At 46.5% G+C, this 18,493-nt stretch overlaps 32 non-coding genes across 32 annotated transcripts; all 32 read left to right on the forward strand.

Annotated features, from left to right (window-relative positions):
* Window positions 1-563: 563 nt before the first annotated feature.
* trnar-ucg (transfer RNA arginine (anticodon UCG)) lies at window positions 564-636 on the forward strand. Its single transcript has one exon. It is a non-coding gene; the product is annotated as a tRNA-Arg (tRNA).
* Window positions 637-1,389: 753 nt separating this feature from the next.
* On the forward strand, window positions 1,390-1,462 carry trnar-ucg (transfer RNA arginine (anticodon UCG)). The gene has a single exon. It is a non-coding gene; the product is annotated as a tRNA-Arg (tRNA).
* Window positions 1,463-2,350: 888 nt separating this feature from the next.
* trnar-ucg (transfer RNA arginine (anticodon UCG)) lies at window positions 2,351-2,423 on the forward strand. The gene has a single exon. It is a non-coding gene; the product is annotated as a tRNA-Arg (tRNA).
* Window positions 2,424-2,753: 330 nt separating this feature from the next.
* trnar-ucg (transfer RNA arginine (anticodon UCG)) lies at window positions 2,754-2,826 on the forward strand. Its single transcript has one exon. It is a non-coding gene; the product is annotated as a tRNA-Arg (tRNA).
* A 223-nt stretch (window positions 2,827-3,049) lies between these two features.
* trnaq-uug (transfer RNA glutamine (anticodon UUG)) lies at window positions 3,050-3,122 on the forward strand. Its single transcript has one exon. It is a non-coding gene; the product is annotated as a tRNA-Gln (tRNA).
* Window positions 3,123-3,306: 184 nt separating this feature from the next.
* Window positions 3,307-3,379, forward strand: trnar-ucg (transfer RNA arginine (anticodon UCG)). Its single transcript has one exon. It is a non-coding gene; the product is annotated as a tRNA-Arg (tRNA).
* Window positions 3,380-3,602: 223 nt separating this feature from the next.
* trnar-ucg (transfer RNA arginine (anticodon UCG)) lies at window positions 3,603-3,675 on the forward strand. The gene has a single exon. It is a non-coding gene; the product is annotated as a tRNA-Arg (tRNA).
* A 274-nt stretch (window positions 3,676-3,949) lies between these two features.
* Window positions 3,950-4,022, forward strand: trnar-ucg (transfer RNA arginine (anticodon UCG)). The gene has a single exon. It is a non-coding gene; the product is annotated as a tRNA-Arg (tRNA).
* Window positions 4,023-4,685: 663 nt separating this feature from the next.
* Window positions 4,686-4,758, forward strand: trnar-ucg (transfer RNA arginine (anticodon UCG)). Its single transcript has one exon. It is a non-coding gene; the product is annotated as a tRNA-Arg (tRNA).
* Window positions 4,759-5,389: 631 nt separating this feature from the next.
* trnar-ucg (transfer RNA arginine (anticodon UCG)) lies at window positions 5,390-5,462 on the forward strand. Its single transcript has one exon. It is a non-coding gene; the product is annotated as a tRNA-Arg (tRNA).
* A 1,139-nt stretch (window positions 5,463-6,601) lies between these two features.
* trnar-ucg (transfer RNA arginine (anticodon UCG)) lies at window positions 6,602-6,674 on the forward strand. Its single transcript has one exon. It is a non-coding gene; the product is annotated as a tRNA-Arg (tRNA).
* A 337-nt stretch (window positions 6,675-7,011) lies between these two features.
* On the forward strand, window positions 7,012-7,084 carry trnar-ucg (transfer RNA arginine (anticodon UCG)). Its single transcript has one exon. It is a non-coding gene; the product is annotated as a tRNA-Arg (tRNA).
* Window positions 7,085-7,307: 223 nt separating this feature from the next.
* Window positions 7,308-7,380, forward strand: trnar-ucg (transfer RNA arginine (anticodon UCG)). The gene has a single exon. It is a non-coding gene; the product is annotated as a tRNA-Arg (tRNA).
* Window positions 7,381-8,112: 732 nt separating this feature from the next.
* Window positions 8,113-8,185, forward strand: trnar-ucg (transfer RNA arginine (anticodon UCG)). Its single transcript has one exon. It is a non-coding gene; the product is annotated as a tRNA-Arg (tRNA).
* A 754-nt stretch (window positions 8,186-8,939) lies between these two features.
* Window positions 8,940-9,012, forward strand: trnaq-uug (transfer RNA glutamine (anticodon UUG)). The gene has a single exon. It is a non-coding gene; the product is annotated as a tRNA-Gln (tRNA).
* Window positions 9,013-9,235: 223 nt separating this feature from the next.
* On the forward strand, window positions 9,236-9,308 carry trnar-ucg (transfer RNA arginine (anticodon UCG)). The gene has a single exon. It is a non-coding gene; the product is annotated as a tRNA-Arg (tRNA).
* A 588-nt stretch (window positions 9,309-9,896) lies between these two features.
* Window positions 9,897-9,969, forward strand: trnar-ucg (transfer RNA arginine (anticodon UCG)). The gene has a single exon. It is a non-coding gene; the product is annotated as a tRNA-Arg (tRNA).
* A 184-nt stretch (window positions 9,970-10,153) lies between these two features.
* Window positions 10,154-10,226, forward strand: trnar-ucg (transfer RNA arginine (anticodon UCG)). The gene has a single exon. It is a non-coding gene; the product is annotated as a tRNA-Arg (tRNA).
* A 663-nt stretch (window positions 10,227-10,889) lies between these two features.
* Window positions 10,890-10,962, forward strand: trnar-ucg (transfer RNA arginine (anticodon UCG)). Its single transcript has one exon. It is a non-coding gene; the product is annotated as a tRNA-Arg (tRNA).
* A 631-nt stretch (window positions 10,963-11,593) lies between these two features.
* Window positions 11,594-11,666, forward strand: trnar-ucg (transfer RNA arginine (anticodon UCG)). The gene has a single exon. It is a non-coding gene; the product is annotated as a tRNA-Arg (tRNA).
* A 625-nt stretch (window positions 11,667-12,291) lies between these two features.
* Window positions 12,292-12,364, forward strand: trnar-ucg (transfer RNA arginine (anticodon UCG)). The gene has a single exon. It is a non-coding gene; the product is annotated as a tRNA-Arg (tRNA).
* A 352-nt stretch (window positions 12,365-12,716) lies between these two features.
* trnar-ucg (transfer RNA arginine (anticodon UCG)) lies at window positions 12,717-12,789 on the forward strand. Its single transcript has one exon. It is a non-coding gene; the product is annotated as a tRNA-Arg (tRNA).
* A 94-nt stretch (window positions 12,790-12,883) lies between these two features.
* trnar-ucg (transfer RNA arginine (anticodon UCG)) lies at window positions 12,884-12,956 on the forward strand. Its single transcript has one exon. It is a non-coding gene; the product is annotated as a tRNA-Arg (tRNA).
* A 161-nt stretch (window positions 12,957-13,117) lies between these two features.
* On the forward strand, window positions 13,118-13,190 carry trnar-ucg (transfer RNA arginine (anticodon UCG)). Its single transcript has one exon. It is a non-coding gene; the product is annotated as a tRNA-Arg (tRNA).
* Window positions 13,191-14,143: 953 nt separating this feature from the next.
* Window positions 14,144-14,216, forward strand: trnar-ucg (transfer RNA arginine (anticodon UCG)). The gene has a single exon. It is a non-coding gene; the product is annotated as a tRNA-Arg (tRNA).
* A 94-nt stretch (window positions 14,217-14,310) lies between these two features.
* Window positions 14,311-14,383, forward strand: trnar-ucg (transfer RNA arginine (anticodon UCG)). The gene has a single exon. It is a non-coding gene; the product is annotated as a tRNA-Arg (tRNA).
* Window positions 14,384-14,713: 330 nt separating this feature from the next.
* trnar-ucg (transfer RNA arginine (anticodon UCG)) lies at window positions 14,714-14,786 on the forward strand. Its single transcript has one exon. It is a non-coding gene; the product is annotated as a tRNA-Arg (tRNA).
* Window positions 14,787-15,138: 352 nt separating this feature from the next.
* On the forward strand, window positions 15,139-15,211 carry trnar-ucg (transfer RNA arginine (anticodon UCG)). The gene has a single exon. It is a non-coding gene; the product is annotated as a tRNA-Arg (tRNA).
* A 94-nt stretch (window positions 15,212-15,305) lies between these two features.
* On the forward strand, window positions 15,306-15,378 carry trnar-ucg (transfer RNA arginine (anticodon UCG)). The gene has a single exon. It is a non-coding gene; the product is annotated as a tRNA-Arg (tRNA).
* Window positions 15,379-15,539: 161 nt separating this feature from the next.
* trnar-ucg (transfer RNA arginine (anticodon UCG)) lies at window positions 15,540-15,612 on the forward strand. The gene has a single exon. It is a non-coding gene; the product is annotated as a tRNA-Arg (tRNA).
* A 695-nt stretch (window positions 15,613-16,307) lies between these two features.
* On the forward strand, window positions 16,308-16,380 carry trnar-ucg (transfer RNA arginine (anticodon UCG)). Its single transcript has one exon. It is a non-coding gene; the product is annotated as a tRNA-Arg (tRNA).
* Window positions 16,381-17,629: 1,249 nt separating this feature from the next.
* Window positions 17,630-17,702, forward strand: trnar-ucg (transfer RNA arginine (anticodon UCG)). The gene has a single exon. It is a non-coding gene; the product is annotated as a tRNA-Arg (tRNA).
* Window positions 17,703-18,493: the final 791 nt, after the last annotated feature.

An 18,493-nucleotide genomic window follows, 5' to 3' on the forward strand; every position in this document is an offset into this window, starting at 1 on the left:
TAGATCATAAGGCGTCTGACTTCGAATCAGAAGATTGCAGGTTCGAGTCCTGCCGTGGTCGCAATTTTAAATTGCCCATTACAACCTTTGACGCACACCAGTTGTCTGTGCAAGTGTTTGTTGCAGTTGCAGAGCATAACTTTGCAGCATTTGTAGGCCTCGTGGCCTAATGGATAAGGCGTCTCACTTCGAATCAGAAGATTTCAGGTTCGAGTCCTGCCGTGGTCGCAATTTTAAATTGCCCATTACAACCGTTGATGCAAGTGGTTGTTGCTTTTGCAGAGCGTAAGGCGTCTGACTTCGAATCAGAAGATTGCAGGTTTGAGTCCTGCCGTGGTCGCAATTTTAAATTGCCCATTACATCCGTTGACGCACACCAGTTGTCTGTGCATGTGTTTGTTGCAGTTGTAGATCATAAGGCGTCTGACTTCGAATCAGAACATTGCAGGATCGAGTCCTGCCGTGGTTGCAGTTTTAAAATGCCCATTACAACCGTTGATGCACACCAGTTGTCTCTGCAAGTTGTTGTTGCAGTTGTAGAACATAACTTTGCAGCATTTGTAGGCCTCGTGGCCTAATGGATAAGGCGTCTGACTTCGAATCAGAAGATTGCAGGTTCGAGTCCTGCCGTGGTCGCAATTTTAAATTGCCCATTACAACCGTTGACGCACAACAGTTGTCTGTGCAAGTGGTTGTTACAGTTGCAGAGCATAACATCGGAGCATTCGTAGGCCTCGTGGCCTAATGGATGAGGCATCTGACTTCGAATCAGAAGATTGATGGTTCGAATTCTGTCGGGGTTGCAGTTTGAAATGCCCATTACAACCGTTGACGCACACCAGTTGTCTGTGCAAGTGTTTGTTGCAGTTGTAGATCATAAGGCGTCTGACTTCGAATCAGAAGATTGCAGGTTCGATTCCTGCCGTGGTCGCAGTTTTAAATTGCCCATTACAACCGTTGACGCACACCAGTTGTCTGTGCAAGTGTTTGTTGCAGTTGTAGATCATAAGGCGTCTGACTTCGAATCAGAAGATTGAAGGTTCGAGTCCTGCCGTGGTCGCAATTTTAAATTGCCCATTACAACCGTTGACGCACACCAGTTGTCTGTGCATGTGTTTGTTGCAGTTGTAGATCATAAGGCGTCTGACTTCGAATCAGAAGATTGCAGGTTCGAGTCCTGCCGTGGTCGCAATTTTAAATTGCCCATTACAACCGTTGATGCAAGTGGTTGTTGCAGAGCGTAAGGCGTCTGACTTCGAATCAGAAGATTGAAGGTTCGAGTCCTGCCGTGGTCGCAATTTAAAATTGCCCATTACAACCGTTGACGTACACCAGTTATCTGTGCATGTGTTTGTTGCAGTTGTAGAACATAACTTTGCAGCATTTGTAGGCCTCGTGGCCTAATGGATAAGGCGTCTGACTTCGAATCAGAAGATTGCAGGTTCGAGTCCTGCCGTGGTCGCAGTTTTAAATTGCCCATTATAACCGTTGACGCACACCAGTTGTCTGTGCAAGTGTTTGTTGCAGTTGTAGATCATAAGGCGTCTGACTTCGAATCAGAAGATTCCAGGTTCGATTCCTGCCGTGGTCGCAGTTTTAAATTGCCCATTACAACCGTTGATGCAAGTGGTTGTTGCTGTTGCAGAGCGTAAGGCGTCTGACTTCGAATCAGAAGATTGCAGGTTTGAGTCCTGCCGTGGTCGCAATTTTAAATTGCCCATTACATCCGTTGACGCACACCAGTTGTCTGTGCATGTGTTTGTTGCAGTTGTAGATCATAAGGCGTCTGACTTCGAATCAGAACATTGCAGGATCGAGTCCTGCCATGGTTGCAGTTTTAAAATGCCCATTACAACCGTTGATGCACACCAGTTGTCTCTGCAAGTTGTTGTTGCAGTTGTAGAACTTAACTTTGCAGCATTTGTAGGCCTCGTGGCCTAATGGATAAGGCGTCTGACTTCGAATCAGAAGATTGATGGTTCGAATTCTGTCGGGGTTGCAGTTTGAAATGCCCATTACAACCGTTGACGCACACCAGTTGTCTGTGCAAGTGTTTGTTGCAGTTGTAGATCATAAGGCGTCTGACTTCGAATCAGAAGATTGCAGGTTCGATTCCTGCCGTGGTCGCAGTTTTAAATTGCCCATTACAACCGTTGACGCACACCAGTTGTCTGTGCAAGTGTTTGTTGTAGTTGTAGATCATAAGGCGTCTGACTTCGAATCAGAAGATTGAAGGTTCGAGTCCTGCCGTGGTCGCAATTTTAAATTGCCCATTACAACCGTTGACGTACACCAGTTATCTGTGCATGTGTTTGTTGCAGTTGTAGAACATAACTTTGCAGCATTTGTAGGCCTCGTGGCCTAATGGATAAGGCGTCTGACTTCGAACCAGAAGATTGCAGGTTCGAGTCCTGCCGTGGTCGCAGTTTTAAATTGCCCATTATAACCGTTGACGCACACCAGTTGTCTGTGCAAGTGTTTGTTGCAGTTGTAGATCATAAGGCGTCTGACTTCGAATCAGAAGATTGCAGGTTCGAATTCTGCCGCCATCGCAGTTTCAAAATGCCCATTACAACCGTTGACGCACACAAGTTGTCTGTGCAAGTCAGACAACTCAACTTAAATCAGAAGATTGCAGGTTCGAGTCCTGCCGTGTTCGCAGTTTTAAAATGCCCATTATAAACGATGATGCACACCAGTTGTCTGTGCAAGTCTTTGTTGCAGTTGTAGAACATAACTTTGCAGCATTTGTAGGCCTCGTGGCCTAATGGATAAGGCGTGTGACTTCGAATCAGAAGATTGAAGGTTCGAGTCCTGCCGTGGTCGCAATTTTAAATTGCCCATTACAACCGTTGACGCACACCAGTTGTCTGTGCATGTGTTTGTTGCAGTTGTAGATCATAAGGCGTCTGACTTCGAATCAGAACATTGCAGGATCGAGTCCTGCCGTGGTTGCAGTTTTAAAATGCCCATTACAACCGTTGATGCACACCAGTTGTCTCTGCAAGTTGTTGTTGCAGTTGTAGAACATAACTTTGCAGCATTTGTAGGCCTCGTGGCCTAATGGATACGGCGTCTGACTTTGAATCAGAAGATTGCAGGTTCGAGTCCTGCCGTGGTCGCAGTTTTAAAATGCCCATTACAACCGTTGACGCACACCAGTTGTCTGTGCAAGTTGTTGTTGCAGTTGTAGAACATAACTTTGGAGCATATGTAGGCCTCGTGCCCATTACAACCGTTGGTGCACACCAGTTGTCTGTGCAAGTTGTTGTTGCAGTTGTAGAACATAACTTTGCAGCATTTGTAGGCCTCGTGGCCTTATGGATAAGGCGTCTGACTTCGAATCAGAAGACTGCAGGTTCGAGTCCTGCCGTGGTCGCAGTTTTAAAATGCCCATTACAACCGTTGACGCACACCAGTTGTCTGTGCAAGTGTTTGTTGCAGTTGTAGATCATAAGGCGTCTGACTTCGAATCAGAAGATTGCAGGTTCGAGTCCTGCCGTGGTCGCAATTTTAAATTGCCCATTACAACCGTTGACGCACACCAGTTGTCTGTGCAAGTGGTTGTTGCAGTTGCAGAGCATAACTTTGCAGCATTTGTAGGCCTCGTGGCCAAATGGATAAGGCGTCTGACTTCGAATCAGAAGATTGCAGGTTCGAGTCCTGCCGTGGTCGCAGTTTTAAATTGCCCATTACAACCGTTGACGCACACCAGTTGTCTGTGCAAGTTGTTGTTGCAGTTGTAGAACATAACTTTGGAGCATATGTAGGCCTCGTGCCCATTACAACCGTTGATGCACACCAGTTGTCTGTGCAAGTTGTTGTTGCAGTTGTAGAACATAACTTTGGAGCATATGTAGGCCTCGTGCCCATTACAACCGTTGATGCACACCAGTTGTCTGTGCAAGTTGTTGTTGCAGTTGTAGAACATAACTTTGCAGCATTTGTAGGCCTCGTGGCCTAATGGATAAGGCGTCTGACTTCGAATCAGAAGATTGCAGGTTCGAGTCCTGCCGTGGTCGCAGTTTTAAAATGCCCATTACAACCGTTGACGCACACCAGTTGTCTGTGCAAGTGGTTGTTACAGTTGCAGAGCATAACATCTGAGCATTCGTAGGCCTCGTGGCCTAATGGATGAGGCATCTGACTTCGAATCAGAAGATTGATGGTTCGAATTCTGTCGGGGTTGAATTTTTAAATTGCCCTTACAACCGTTGACGCACACCAGTTGTCTGTGCAAGTGTTTGTTGCAGTTGTAGATCATAAGGCGTCTGACTTCGAATCAGAAGATTGCAGTTTCGAATTCTGCCGCCATCGCAGTTTCAAAATGCCCATTACAACCGTTGACGCACACAAGTTGTCTGTGCAAGTCAGACAACTCAACTTAAATCAGAAGATTGCAGGTTCGAGTCCTGCCGTGGTCGCAGTTTTAAAATGCCCATTATAAACGTTGATGCACACCAGTTGTCTGTGCAAGTCTTTGTTGCAGTTGTAGAACATAACTTTGCAGCATTTGTAGGCCTCGTGGCCTAATGGATAAGGCGTGTGACTTCGAATCAGAAGATTGAAGGATCGAGTCCTGCCGTGGTCGCAATTTTAAATTGCCCATTACAACCGTTGATGCACACCAGTTGTCTCTGCAAGTTGTTGTTGCAGTTGTAGAACATAACTTTGCAGCATTTCTAGGCCTCGTGGCCTAATGGATAAGGCGTCTGACTTCGAATCAGAAGACTGCAGGTTCGAGTCCTGCCGTGGTCGCAGTTTTAAAATGCCCATTACAACCGTTGACGCACACCAGTTGTCTGTGCAAGTGTTTGTTGCAGTTGTAGATCATAAGGCGTCTGACTTCGAATCAGAAGATTGCAGGTTCGAGTCCTGCCGTGGTCGCAATTTTAAATTGCCCATTACAACCGTTGACGCACACCAGTTGTCTGTGCAAGTGGTTGTTGCAGTTGCAGAGCATAACTTTGCAGCATTTGTAGGCCTCGTGGCCTAATGGATAAGGCGTCTCACTTCGAATCAGAAGATTTCAGGTTCGAGTCCTGCCGTGGTCGCAATTTTAAATTGCCCATTACAACCGTTGATGCAAGTGGTTGTTGCTGTTGCAGAGCGTAAGGCGTCTGGCTTCGAATCAGAAGATTGCAGGTTTGAGTCCTGCCGTGGTCGCAATTTTAAATTGCCCATTACATCCGTTGACGCACACCAGTTGTCTGTGCATGTGTTTGTTGCAGTTGTAGATCATAAGGCGTCTGACTTCGAATCAGAACATTGCAGGATCGAGTCCTGCCGTGGTTGCAGTTTTAAAATGCCCATTACAACCGTTGATGCACACCAGTTGTCTCTGCAAGTTGTTGTTGCAGTTGTAGAACATAACTTTGCAGCATTTGTAGGCCTCGTGGCCTAATGGATAAGGCGTCTGACTTCGAATCAGAAGATTGCAGGTTCGAGTCCTGCCGTGGTCGCAATTTTAAATTGCCCATTACAACCGTTGACGCACAACAGTTGTCTGTGCAAGTGGTTGTTACAGTTGCAGAGCATAACATCGGAGCATTCGTAGGCCTCGTGGCCTAATGGATGAGGCATCTGACTTCGAATCAGAAGATTGATGGTTCGAATTCTGTCGGGGTTGCAGTTTGAAATGCCCATTACAACCGTTGACGCACACCAGTTGTCTGTGCAAGTGTTTGTTGCAGTTGTAGATCATAAGGCGTCTGACTTCGAATCAGAAGATTGCAGGTTCGATTCCTGCCGTGGTCGCAGTTTTAAATTGCCCATTACAACCGTTGACGCACACCAGTTGTCTGTGCAAGTGTTTGTTGCAGTTGTAGATCATAAGGCGTCTGACTTCGAATCAGAAGATTGCAGGTTCGAGTCCTGCCGTGGTCGCAATTTTAAATTGCCCATTACAACCGTTGACGCACACCAGTTGTCTGTGCAAGTGTTTGTTGCAGTTGTAGATCATAAGGCGTCTGACTTCGAATCAGAAGATTGAAGGTTCGAGTCCTGCCGTGGTCGCAATTTTAAATTGCCCATTACAACCGTTGACGCACACCAGTTGTCTGTGCATGTGTTTGTTGCAGTTGTAGATCATAAGGCGTCTGACTTCAAATCAGAAGATTGCAGGTTCGAGTCCTGCCGTGGTCGCAATTTTAAATTGCCCATTACAACCGTTGATGCAAGTGGTTGTTGCAGAGCGTAAGGCGTCTGACTTCGAATCAGAAGATTGAAGGTTCGAGTCCTGCCGTGGTCGCAATTTAAAATTGCCCATTACAACCGTTGACGTACACCAGTTGTCTGTGCAAGCTGTTGTTGCAGTTGTAGAACATAACTTTGGAGCATTTGTAGACCTCGTGCCCATTACAACCGTTGATGCACACCAGTTGTCTGTGCAAGTTGTTGTTGCAGTTGTAGAACATAATTTTGCAGCATTTGTAGGTCTCGTGGCCTAATGGATAAGGCTTCTGACTTCGAATCAGAAGATTGCAGGTTTGAGTCCTGGCGTGGTCGCAGTTTTAAAATGCCCATTACAACCGTTGACGCACAACATTTGTCTGTGCAAGTTGTTGTTGCAGTTGTAGAACATAACTTTGCAGCATTTTTAGGCCTCGTGGCCTATTGGATAAGGCGTCTGACTTCGAATCAGAAGATTGCAGGTTCGATTCCTGCCGTGGTCGCAGTTTTAAAATGCCCATTACAACCGTTGACGCACGCAAGTTGTTGTTGCAGTTGTAGAACATAACTTTGGAGCATTTGTAGGCCTCGTGCCCATTACAACCGTTGATGCACACCAGTTGTCTGTGCAAGTTGTTGTTGCAGTTGTAGAACATAATCTGCAGCATTTGTAGGTCTCGTGGCCTAATGGATAAGGCGTCTGACTTCGAATCAGAAGATTGCAGGTTTGAGTCCTGGCGTGGTCGCAGTTTTAAAATGCCCATTACAACCGTTGACGCACACCAGTTGTCTGTGCAAGTTGTTGTTGCAGTTGTAGAACATAACTTTGCAGCATTTGTAGGCCTCGTGGCCTAATGGATACGGCGTCTGACTTCGAATCAGAAGATTGCAGGTTCGAGTCCTGCCGTGGTCGCAGTTTTAAATTGGCCATTACAACCGTTGACGCACACCAGATGTCTGTGCAAGTGTTTGTTGCAGTTGTAGATCATAAGGCGTCTGACTTCGAATCAGAAGATTGCAGGTTCGAATTCTGCCGCCATCGCAGTTTCAAAATGCCCATTACAACCGTTGATGCACACCAGTTGTCTGTGCAAGTTGTTGTTGCAGTTGTAGAACATAACCTTGCAGCATTTGTAGGCCTCGTGGCCTAATGGATAAGGCGTCTGACTTCGAATCAGAAGATTGCAGGTTCGAGTCCTGCCGTGGTCGCAGTTTTAAATTGCCCATTATAACCGTTGACACACACCAGTTGTCTGTGCAAGTGGTTGTTGCAGTTGCAGAGCATAACTTTGCAGCATTTGTAGGCCTCGTGGCCTAATGGATAAGGCGTCTCACTTCGAATCAGAAGATTTCAGGTTCGAGTCCTGCCGGGGTCGCAGTTTCAAAATGCCCATTACAACCGTTGATGCAAGTGGTTGTTGCAGAGCGTAAGGCATCTGACTTCGAATCAGAAGATTGAAGGTTCGAGTCCTGCCGTGGTCGCAATTTTAAATTGCCCATTACAACCGTTGACGTACACCAGTTGTCTGTGCATGTGTTTGTTGCAGTTGTAGATCATAAGGCGTCTGACTTCGAATCAGAAGATTGCAGGTTTGATTCCTGCCGTGGTCGCAGTTTTAAATTGCCCATTACAACCGTTGACGCACACCAGTTGTCTGTGCAAGTGTTTGTTGCAGTTGTAGATCATAAGGCGTCTGACTTCGAATCGGAAGATTGCAGGTTCGAATTCTGCCGCCGTCGCAGTTTCAAAATGCCCATTACAATCGTTGACGCACACAAGTTGTCTGTGCAAGTCAGACAACTCAACTTAAATTAGAAGATTGCAGGTTCGAGTCCTGCCGTGGTCGCAGTTTTAAAATGCCCATTACAAACGATGATGCACACCAGTTGTCTGTGCAAGTCTTTGTTGCAGTTGTAGAACATAACTTTGCAGCATTTGTAGGCCTCGTTGCCTAGTGGATAAGGCGTCTGACTTCGAATCAGAAGATTGAAGGTTCGAGTCCTGCCGTGGTCGCAATTTTAAATTGCCCATTACAACCGTTGACGCACACCAGTTGTCTGTGCATGTGTTTGTTGCAGTTGTAGATCATAAGGCGTCTGACTTCGAATCAGAAGATTGCAGGTTCGAAATCTGCCGCCATCGCAGTTTAAAAATGCCCATTACAACCGTTGACGCACACAAGTTGTCTGTGCAAGTCAGACAACTCAACTTAAATCAGAAGATTGCAGGTTCGATTCCTGCCGTGGTCGCAGTTTTAAATTGCCCATTACAACCTATGACGCACACCAGTTGTCTGTGCAAGTGTTTGTTGCAGTTGTAGATCATAAGGCGTCTGACTTCGAATCAGAAGATTGCAGGTTCGATTCCTGCCGTGGTCGCAGTTTTAAATTGCCCATTACAACCGTTGACGCACACCAGTTGTCTGTGCAAGTGTTTGTTGCAGTTGTAGATCATAAGGCGTCTGACTTCGAATCAGAAGATTGCAGGTTCGAATTCTGCCGCCATCGCAGTTTTAAAATGCCCATTACAACCGTTGATGCACACCAGTTGTCTGTGCAAGTTGTTGTTGCAGTTGTAGAACATAACTTTGCAGCATTTGTAGGCCTCTTGGCCTAATGGATAAGGCGTCTGGCTTCGAATCAGAAGATTGCAGGTTCGAGTCCTGCCGGGTCGCAGTTTTAAAATGCCCATTACAACCGTTGACGCACTCCAGTTGTCTGTGCAAGTTGTTTTTGCAGTTGTAGAACATAACTTTGGAGCATTTGTAGGCCTCGTGGCCTAATGGATAAGGCGTCTGACTTTGAATCAGAAGATTGCAGGTTCGAGTCCTGCAGTGGTCGCAGTTTTAAATTGCCCATTACAACCGTTGACGCACACCAGTTGTCTGTGCAAGTGTTTGTTGCAGTTGTAGATCATAAGGCGTCTGACTTCGAATCAGAAGATTGCAGGTTCGATTCCTGCCGTGGTCGCAGTTTTAAAATGCCCATTACAACCGTTGACGCACACCAGTTGTCTGTGCAAGTTGTTTTTGCAGTTGTAGAACATAACTTTGGAGCATTTGTAGGCCTCGTGGCCTAATGGATAAGGCGTCTGACTTCGAACCAGAAGATTGCAGGTTCGAGTCCTGCCGTGGTCGCAGTTTTAAATTGCCCATTACAACCGTTGACGCACACCAGTTGTCTGTGCAAGTGTTTGTTGCAGTTGTAGAACATAAGGCGTCTGACTTCGAATCAGAAGATTGCAGGTTCGATTCCTGCCGTGGTCGCAGTTTTAAATTGCCCATTACAACCGTTGACGCACACCAGTTGTCTGTGCAAGTGTTTGTTGCAGTTGTAGATCATAAGGCGTCTGACATCGAATCAGAAGATTGCAGGTTCGAATTCTGCCGCCGTCGCAGTTTCAAAATGCCCATTGCAACCGTTGACGCACACAAGTTGTCTGTGCAAGTCAGACAACTCAACTTAAATCAGAAGATTGCAGGTTCGATTCCTGCCGTGGTCGCAGTTTTAAATTGCCCATTACAACCGTTGACGCACACCAGTTGTCTGTGCAAGTGTTTGTTGCAGTTGTAGATCATAAGGCGTCTGACTTCGAATCAGAAGATTGCAGGTTCGAGTCCTGCCGTGGTCGCAATTTTAAATTGCCCACTACAACCGTTGACGCACACCAGTTGTCTGTGCAAGTGGTTGTTGCAGTTGCAGAGCATAACTTTGCAGCATTTGTAGGCCTCGTGGCCAAATGGATAAGGCGTCTGACTTCGAATCAGAAGATTGCAGGTTCGAGTCCTGCCGTGGTCGCAGTTTTAAATTGCCCATTACAACCGTTGACGCACACCAGTTGTCTGTGCAAGTTGTTGTTGCAGTTGTAGAACATAACTTTGGAGCATATGTAGGCCTCGTGCCCATTACAACCGTTGATGCACACCAGTTGTCTGTGCAAGTTGTTGTTGCAGTTGTAGAACATAACTTTGCAACATTTGTAGGCCTCGTGGCCTAATGGATAAGGCGTCTGACTTCGAATCAGAAGATTGCAGGTTCGAGTCCTGCCGTGGTCGCAGTTTTAAAATGCCCATTACAACCGTTGACGCACACCAGTTGTCTGTGCAAGTGGTTGTTACAGTTGCAGAGCATAACATCTGAGCATTCGTAGGCCTCGTGGCCTAATGGATGAGGCATCTGACTTCGAATCAGAAGATTGATGGTTCGAATTCTGTCGGGGTTGAATTTTTAAATTGCCCTTACAACCGTTGACGCACACCAGTTGTCTGTGCAAGTGTTTGTTGCAGTTGTAGATCATAAGGCGTCTGACTTCGAATCAGAAGATTGCAGTTTCGAATTCTGCCGCCATCGCAGTTTCAAAATGCCCATTACAACCGTTGACGCACACAAGTTGTCTGTGCAAGTCAGACAACTCAACTTAAATCAGAAGATTGCAGGTTCGAGTCCTGCCGTGGTCGCAGTTTTAAAATGCCCATTATAAACGTTGATGCACACCAGTTGTCTGTGCAAGTCTTTGTTGCAGTTGTAGAACATAACTTTGCAGCATTTGTAGGCCTCGTGGCCTAATGGATAAGGCGTGTGACTTCGAATCAGAAGATTGAAGGATCGAGTCCTGCCGTGGTCGCAATTTTAAATTGCCCATTACAACCGTTGATGCACACCAGTTGTCTCTGCAAGTTGTTGTTGCAGTTGTAGAACATAACTTTGCAGCATTTCTAGGCCTCGTGGCCTAATGGATAAGGCGTCTGACTTCGAATCAGAAGACTGCAGGTTCGAGTCCTGCCGTGGTCGCAGTTTTAAAATGCCCATTACAACCGTTGACGCACACCAGTTGTCTGTGCAAGTGTTTGTTGCAGTTGTAGATCATAAGGCGTCTGACTTCGAATCAGAAGATTGCAGGTTCGAGTCCTGCCGTGGTCGCAATTTTAAATTGCCCATTACAACCGTTGACGCACACCAGTTGTCTGTGCAAGTGGTTGTTGCAGTTGCAGAGCATAACTTTGCAGCATTTGTAGGCCTCGTGGCCTAATGGATAAGGCGTCTCACTTCGAATCAGAAGATTTCAGGTTCGAGTCCTGCCGTGGTCGCAATTTTAAATTGCCCATTACAACCGTTGATGCAAGTGGTTGTTGCTGTTGCAGAGCGTAAGGCGTCTGGCTTCGAATCAGAAGATTGCAGGTTTGAGTCCTGCCGTGGTCGCAATTTTAAATTGCCCATTACATCCGTTGACGCACACCAGTTGTCTGTGCATGTGTTTGTTGCAGTTGTAGATCATAAGGCGTCTGACTTCGAATCAGAACATTGCAGGATCGAGTCCTGCCGTGGTTGCAGTTTTAAAATGCCCATTACAACCGTTGATGCACACCAGTTGTCTCTGCAAGTTGTTGTTGCAGTTGTAGAACATAACTTTGCAGCATTTGTAGGCCTCGTGGCCTAATGGATAAGGCGTCTGACTTCGAATCAGAAGATTGCAGGTTCGAGTCCTGCCGTGGTCGCAATTTTAAATTGCCCATTACAACCGTTGACGCACAACAGTTGTCTGTGCAAGTGGTTGTTACAGTTGCAGAGCATAACATCGGAGCATTCGTAGGCCTCGTGGCCTAATGGATGAGGCATCTGACTTCGAATCAGAAGATTGATGGTTCGAATTCTGTCGGGGTTGCAGTTTGAAATGCCCATTACAACCGTTGACGCACACCAGTTGTCTGTGCAAGTGTTTGTTGCAGTTGTAGATCATAAGGCGTCTGACTTCGAATCAGAAGATTGCAGGTTCGATTCCTGCCGTGGTCGCAGTTTTAAATTGCCCATTACAACCGTTGACGCACACCAGTTGTCTGTGCAAGTGTTTGTTGCAGTTGTAGATCATAAGGCGTCTGACTTCGAATCAGAAGATTGCAGGTTCGAATTCTGCCGCCGTCGCAGTTTCAAAATGCCCATTACAATCGTTGACGCACACAAGTTGTCTGTGCAAGTCAGACAACTCAACTTAAATTAGAAGATTGCAGGTTCGAGTCCTGCCGTGGTCGCAGTTTTAAAATGCCCATTACAAACGATGATGCACACCAGTTGTCTGTGCAAGTCTTTGTTGCAGTTGTAGAACATAACTTTGCAGCATTTGTAGGCCTCGTTGCCTAGTGGATAAGGCGTCTGACTTCGAATCAGAAGATTGAAGGTTCGAGTCCTGCCGTGGTCGCAGTTTTAAATTGCCCATTACAACCGTTGACGCACACCAGTTGTCTGTGCATGTGTTTGTTGCAGTTGTAGATCATAAGGCGTCTGACTTCGAATCAGAAGATTGCAGGTTCGAGTCCTGCCGTGGTCGCAGTTTTAAATTGCCCATTACAACCGTTGACGCACACCAGTTGTCTGTGCAAGTGTTTGTTGCAGTTGTAGATCATAAGGCGTCTGACTTCGAATCAGAAGATTGCAGGTTCGAGTCCTGCCGTGGTCGCAGTTTTAAATTGCCCATTACAACCGTTGACGCACACCAGTTGTCTGTGCAAGTGGTTGTTGCAGTTGCAGAGCATAACTTTGCAGCATTTGTAGGCCTCGTGGCCTAATGGATAAGGCGTCTGACTTCGAATCAGAAGATTGCAGGTTCGAGTCCTGCCGTGGTCGCAGTTTTAAATTGCCCATTACAACCGTTGACGCACACCAGCTGTCTGTGCAAGTTGTTTTTGCAGTTGTAGAACATAACTTTGGAGCATTTGTAGGCCTCGTGGCCTAATGGATAAGGCGTCTGACTTCGAATCAGAAGATTGCAGGTTCGATTCCTGCCGTGGTCGCAGTTTTCAATTGCCCATTACAACCGTTGACGCACACCAGTTGTCTGTGCAAGTGTTTGTTGCAGTTGTAGATCATAAGGCGTCTGACTTCGAATCAGAAGATTGCAGGTTCGAATTCTGCCGCCATCGCAGTTGTAGAACATAACTTTGCAGCATTTGTAGGCCTCGTGGCCTAATGGATAAGGCGTCTGACTTCGAATCAGAAGCTTGCAGGTTCGAGTCCTGCCGTGGTCACAGTTTTAAATTGCCCATTACAACCGTTGACGCACACCAGTTGTCTGTGCAAGTCAGACAACTCAACTTAAATTAGAAGGCTGCAGGTTCGAATTCTGCCGCCATCGCAGTTTCAAAATGCCCATTACAACCGTTGACGCACACCAGTTGTCTGTGCAAGTGTTTGTTGCAGTTGTAGATCATAAGGCGTCTGACTTCGAATCAGAAGATTGCAGGTTCGAGTCCTGCCGTGGTCGCAGTTTTAAATTGCCCATTACAACCGTTGACGCACACCAGTTGTCTGTGCAAGTGTTTGTTGCAGTTGTAGATCATAAGGCGTCTGACTTCGAATCAGAAGATTGCAGGTTCGAGTCCTGCCGTGGTCGCAGTTTTAAATTGCCCATTACAACCGTTGACGCACACCAGTTGTCTGTGCAAGTGTTTGTTGCAGTTGTAGATCATAAAGCGTCTGACTTCGAATCAGAAGATTGCAGGTTCGATTCCTGCCGTGGTCGCAGTTTTAAATTGCCCATTACAGCCGTTGACGCACACCAGTTGTCTGTGCAAGTGTTTGTTGCAGTTGTAGATCATAAGGCGTCTGACATCGAATCAGAAGATTGCAGGTTCGAATTCTGCCGCCGTCGCAGTTTCAAAATGCCCATTGCAACCGTTGACGCACACAAGTTGTCTGTGCAAGTCAGACAACTCAACTTAAATCAGAAGATTGCAGGTTCGATTCCTGCCGTGGTCGCAGTTTTAAATTGCCCATTACAACCGTTGACGCACACCAGTTGTCTGTGCAAGTGTTTGTTGCAGTTGTAGATCATAAGGCGTCTGACTTCGAATCAGAAGATTGCAGGTTCGAATTCTGCCGCCATCGCAGTTTCAAAATGCCCATTACAACCGTTGACGCACACCAGTTGTCTGTGCAAGTTGTTTTTGCAGTTGTAGAACATAACTTTGGAGCATTTGTAGGCCTCGTGGCCTAATGGATAAGGCGTCTGACTTCGAATCAGAAGATTGCAGGTTCGAGTCCTGCCGGGGTCGCAGTTTTAAAATGCCCATTACAACCGTTGACGCACACCAGTTGTCTGTGCAAGTTGTTTTTGCAGTTGTAGAACATAACTTTGGAGCATTTGTAGGCCTCGTGGCCTAATGGATAAGGCGTCTGACTTCGAATCAGAAGATTGCAGGTTCGAGACCTGCCGTGGTCGCAGTTTTAAATTGCCCATTACAACCGTTGACGCACACCAGTTGTCTGTGCAAGTGTTTGTTGCAGTTGTAGATCATAAGGCGTCTGACTTCGAATCAGAAGATTGCAGGTTCGAATTCTGCCGCCGTCGCAGTTTCAAAATGCCCATTGCAACCGTTGACGCACACAAGTTGTCTGTGCAAGTCAGACAACTCAACTTAAATTAGAAGATTGCAGGTTCGAATTCTGCCGCCATCGCAGTTTCAAAATGCCCATTACAACCGTTGATGCACACCAGTTGTCTGTGCAAGTTGTTTTTGCAGTTGTAGAACATAACTTTGGAGCATTTGTAGGCCTCGTGGCCTAATGGATAAGGCATCTAACTTCGAATCAGAAGATTGCAGGTTCGAGTCCTGCCGAGGTCGCAGTTTTAAATTGCCCATTATAACCGTTGACGCACACCAGTTGTCTGTGCAAGTGTTTGTTGCAGTTGTAGATCATAAGGCGTCTGACTTCGAATCAGAAGATTGCAGGTTCGAGTCCTGCCGTGGTCGCAGTTTTAAATTGCCCATTACAACCGTTGACGCACACCAGTTGTCTGTGCAAGTGTTTGTTGCAGTTGTAGATCATAAGGCGTCTGACTTCGAATCAGAAGATTGCAGGTTCGAGTCCTGCCGTGGTCGCAGTTTTAAATTGCCCATTACAACCGTTGACGCACACCAGTTGTCTGTGCAAGTGGTTGTTGCAGTTGCAGAGCATAACTTTGCAGCATTTGTAGGCCTCGTGGCCTAATGGATAAGGCGTCTGACTTCGAATCAGAAGATTGCAGGTTCGAGTCCTGCCGTGGTCGCAGTTTTAAATTGCCCATTACAACCGTTGACGCACACCAGCTGTCTGTGCAAGTTGTTTTTGCAGTTGTAGAACATAACTTTGGAGCATTTGTAGGCCTCGTGGCCTAATGGATAAGGCGTCTGACTTCGAATCAGAAGATTGCAGGTTCGATTCCTGCCGTGGTCGCAGTTTTCAATTGCCCATTACAACCGTTGACGCACACCAGTTGTCTGTGCAAGTGTTTGTTGCAGTTGTAGATCATAAGGCGTCTGACTTCGAATCAGAAGATTGCAGGTTCGAATTCTGCCGCCATCGCAGTTGTAGAACATAACTTTGCAGCATTTGTAGGCCTCGTGGCCTAATGGATAAGGCGTCTGACTTCGAATCAGAAGCTTGCAGGTTCGAGTCCTGCCGTGGTCACAGTTTTAAATTGCCCATTACAACCGTTGACGCACACCAGTTGTCTGTGCAAGTCAGACAACTCAACTTAAATTAGAAGGCTGCAGGTTCGAATTCTGCCGCCATCGCAGTTTCAAAATGCCCATTACAACCGTTGACGCACACCAGTTGTCTGTGCAAGTGTTTGTTGCAGTTGTAGATCATAAGGCGTCTGACTTCGAATCAGAAGATTGCAGGTTCGAGTCCTGCCGTGGTCGCAGTTTTAAATTGCCCATTACAACCGTTGACGCACACCAGTTGTCTGTGCAAGTGTTTGTTGCAGTTGTAGATCATAAGGCGTCTGACTTCGAATCAGAAGATTGCAGGTTCGAGTCCTGCCGTGGTCGCAGTTTTAAATTGCCCATTACAACCGTTGACGCACACCAGTTGTCTGTGCAAGTCAGACAACTCAACTTAAATTAGAAGATTGCAGGTTCGAATTCTGCCGCCATCGCAGTTTCAAAATGCAAATTACAACCGTTGATGCACACCAGTTGTCTGTGCAAGTGTTTGTTGCAGTTGTAGATCATAAGGCGTCTGACTTCGAATCAGAAGATTGCAGGTTCGAATTCTGCCGCCATCGCAGTTTCAAAATGCCCATTACAACCGTTGATGCACACCAGTTGTCTGTGCAAGTTGTTGTTGCAGTTGTAGAACATAACCTTGCAGCATTTGTAGGCCTCGTGGCCTAATGGATAAGGCGTCTGACTTCGAATCAGAAGATTGCAGGTTCGAGTCCTGCCGTGGTTGCAGTTTTAAAATGCCCATTACAACCGTTGACGCACACCAGTTGTCTGTGCAAGTGTTTGTTGCAGTTGTAGATCATAAGGCGTCTGACTTCGAATCAGAAGATTGCAGGTTCGAGTCCTGGCGTGGTCGCAGTTTTAAAATGCCCATTACAACCGTTGACGCACACCAGTTGTCTGTGCAAGTGGTTGTTGCAGTTGCAGAGCATAAATTTGCAGCATTTGTAGGCCTCGTGGCCTAATGGATAAGGCGTCTCACTTCGAATCAGAAGATTTCAGGTTCGAGTCCTGCCGGGGTCGCAGTTTCAAAATGCCCATTACAACCGTTGATGCAAGTGGTTGTTGCAGAGCGTAAGGCGTCTGACTTCGAATCAGAAGATTGAAGGTTCGAGTCCTGCCGTGGTCGCAATTTTAAATTGCCCATTACAACCGTTGACGTACACCAGTTGTCTGTGCATGTGTTTGTTGCAGTTGTAGATCATAAGGCGTCTGACTTCGAATCAGAAGATTGCAGGTTCGAGTCCTGCCGTGGTCGCAATTTTAAAATGCCCATTACAACCTTTGAGGCACACCAGTTGTCTGTGGAAGTGGTTGTTGCAGTTGCAGAGCATAACTTTGCAGCATTTTAATGGATAAGGCGTCTGACTTCGAATCAGAAGATTGCAGGTTCGAATTCTGCCGCCATCGCAGTTTCAAAATGCCCATTACAACCGTTGATGCACACCAGTTGTCTGTGCAAGTTGTTGTTGCAGTTGTAGAACATAAGGCGTCTGACTTCGAATCAGAAGATTGCAGGTTCGAGTCCTGCCGTGGTCGCAGTTTTAAATTGCCCATTATAACCGTTGACGCACACCAGTTGTCTGTGCAAGTGTTTGTTGCAGTTGTTGATCAGAAGGCGTCTGACTTCGAATCAGAAGATTGCAGGTTCGAGTCCTGCCGTGGTCGCAGTTTTAAATTGCCCATTACAACCGTTGACGCACACCAGTTGTCTGTGCAAGTCAGACAACTCAACTTAAATTAGAAGATTGCAGGTTCGAATTCTGCCGCCATCGCAGTTTTAAATTGCCCATTACAACCGTTGACGCACACCAGTTGTCTGTGCAAGTCAGACAACTCAACTTAAATTAGAAGATTGCAGGTTCGAATTCTGCCGCCATCGCAGTTTCAAAATGCCCTTTACAACCGTTGATGCACACCAGTTGTCTGTGCAAGTTGTTTTTGCAGTTGTAGAACATAACTTTGGAGCATTTGTAGGCCTCGTGGCCTAATGGATAAGGCGTCTGACTTCGAATCAGAAGATTGCAGGTTCGAGTCCTGCCGTGGTCGCAGTTTTAAATTGCCCATTATAACCGTTGACGCACACCAGTTGTCTGTGCAAGTGTTTGTTGCAGTTGTAGATCATAAGGCGTCTGACTTCGAATCAGAAGATTGCAGGTTCGAGTCCTGCCGTGGTCGCAGTTTTAAATTGCCCATTATAACCGTTGACGCACACCAGTTGTCTGTGCAAGTGTTTGTTGCAGTTGTTGATCAGAAGGCGTCTGACTTCGAATCAGAAGATTGCAGGTTCGAGTCCTGCCGTGGTCGCAGTTTTAAATTGCCCATTACAACCGTTGACGCACACCAGCTGTCTGTGCAAGTGTTTGTTGCAGTTGTAGATCATAAGGCGTCTGACTTCGAATCAGAAGATTGCAGGTTCGAGTCCTGCCGTGGTCGCAGTTTTAAATTGCCCATTACAACCGTTGACGCACACCAGTTGTCTGTGCAAGTCAGACAACTCAACTTAAATTAGAAGATTGCAGGTTCGAATTCTGCCGCCATCGCAGTTGTAGAACATAACTTTGCAGCATTTGTAGGCCTCGTGACCTAATGGATAAGGCGTCTGACTTCGAATCAGAAGATTGCAGGTTCGCGTCCTGCCGTGGTCGCAGTTTTAAATTGCCCATTATAACCGTTGACGCACACCAGTTGTCTGTGCAAGTGTTTGTTGCAGTTGTAGATCATAAGGCGTCTGACTTCGAATCAGAAGAGTGCTGGTTCGAGTCCTGCCGTGGTCGCAGTTTTAAATTGCCCATTACAACCGTTGACGCACACCAGTTGTCTGTGCAAGTGTTTGTTGC

Source organism: Triplophysa dalaica, chromosome 1, assembly GCF_015846415.1.
Source record: "Triplophysa dalaica isolate WHDGS20190420 chromosome 1, ASM1584641v1, whole genome shotgun sequence".
Taxonomy (NCBI): domain Eukaryota; kingdom Metazoa; phylum Chordata; class Actinopteri; order Cypriniformes; family Nemacheilidae; genus Triplophysa; species Triplophysa dalaica.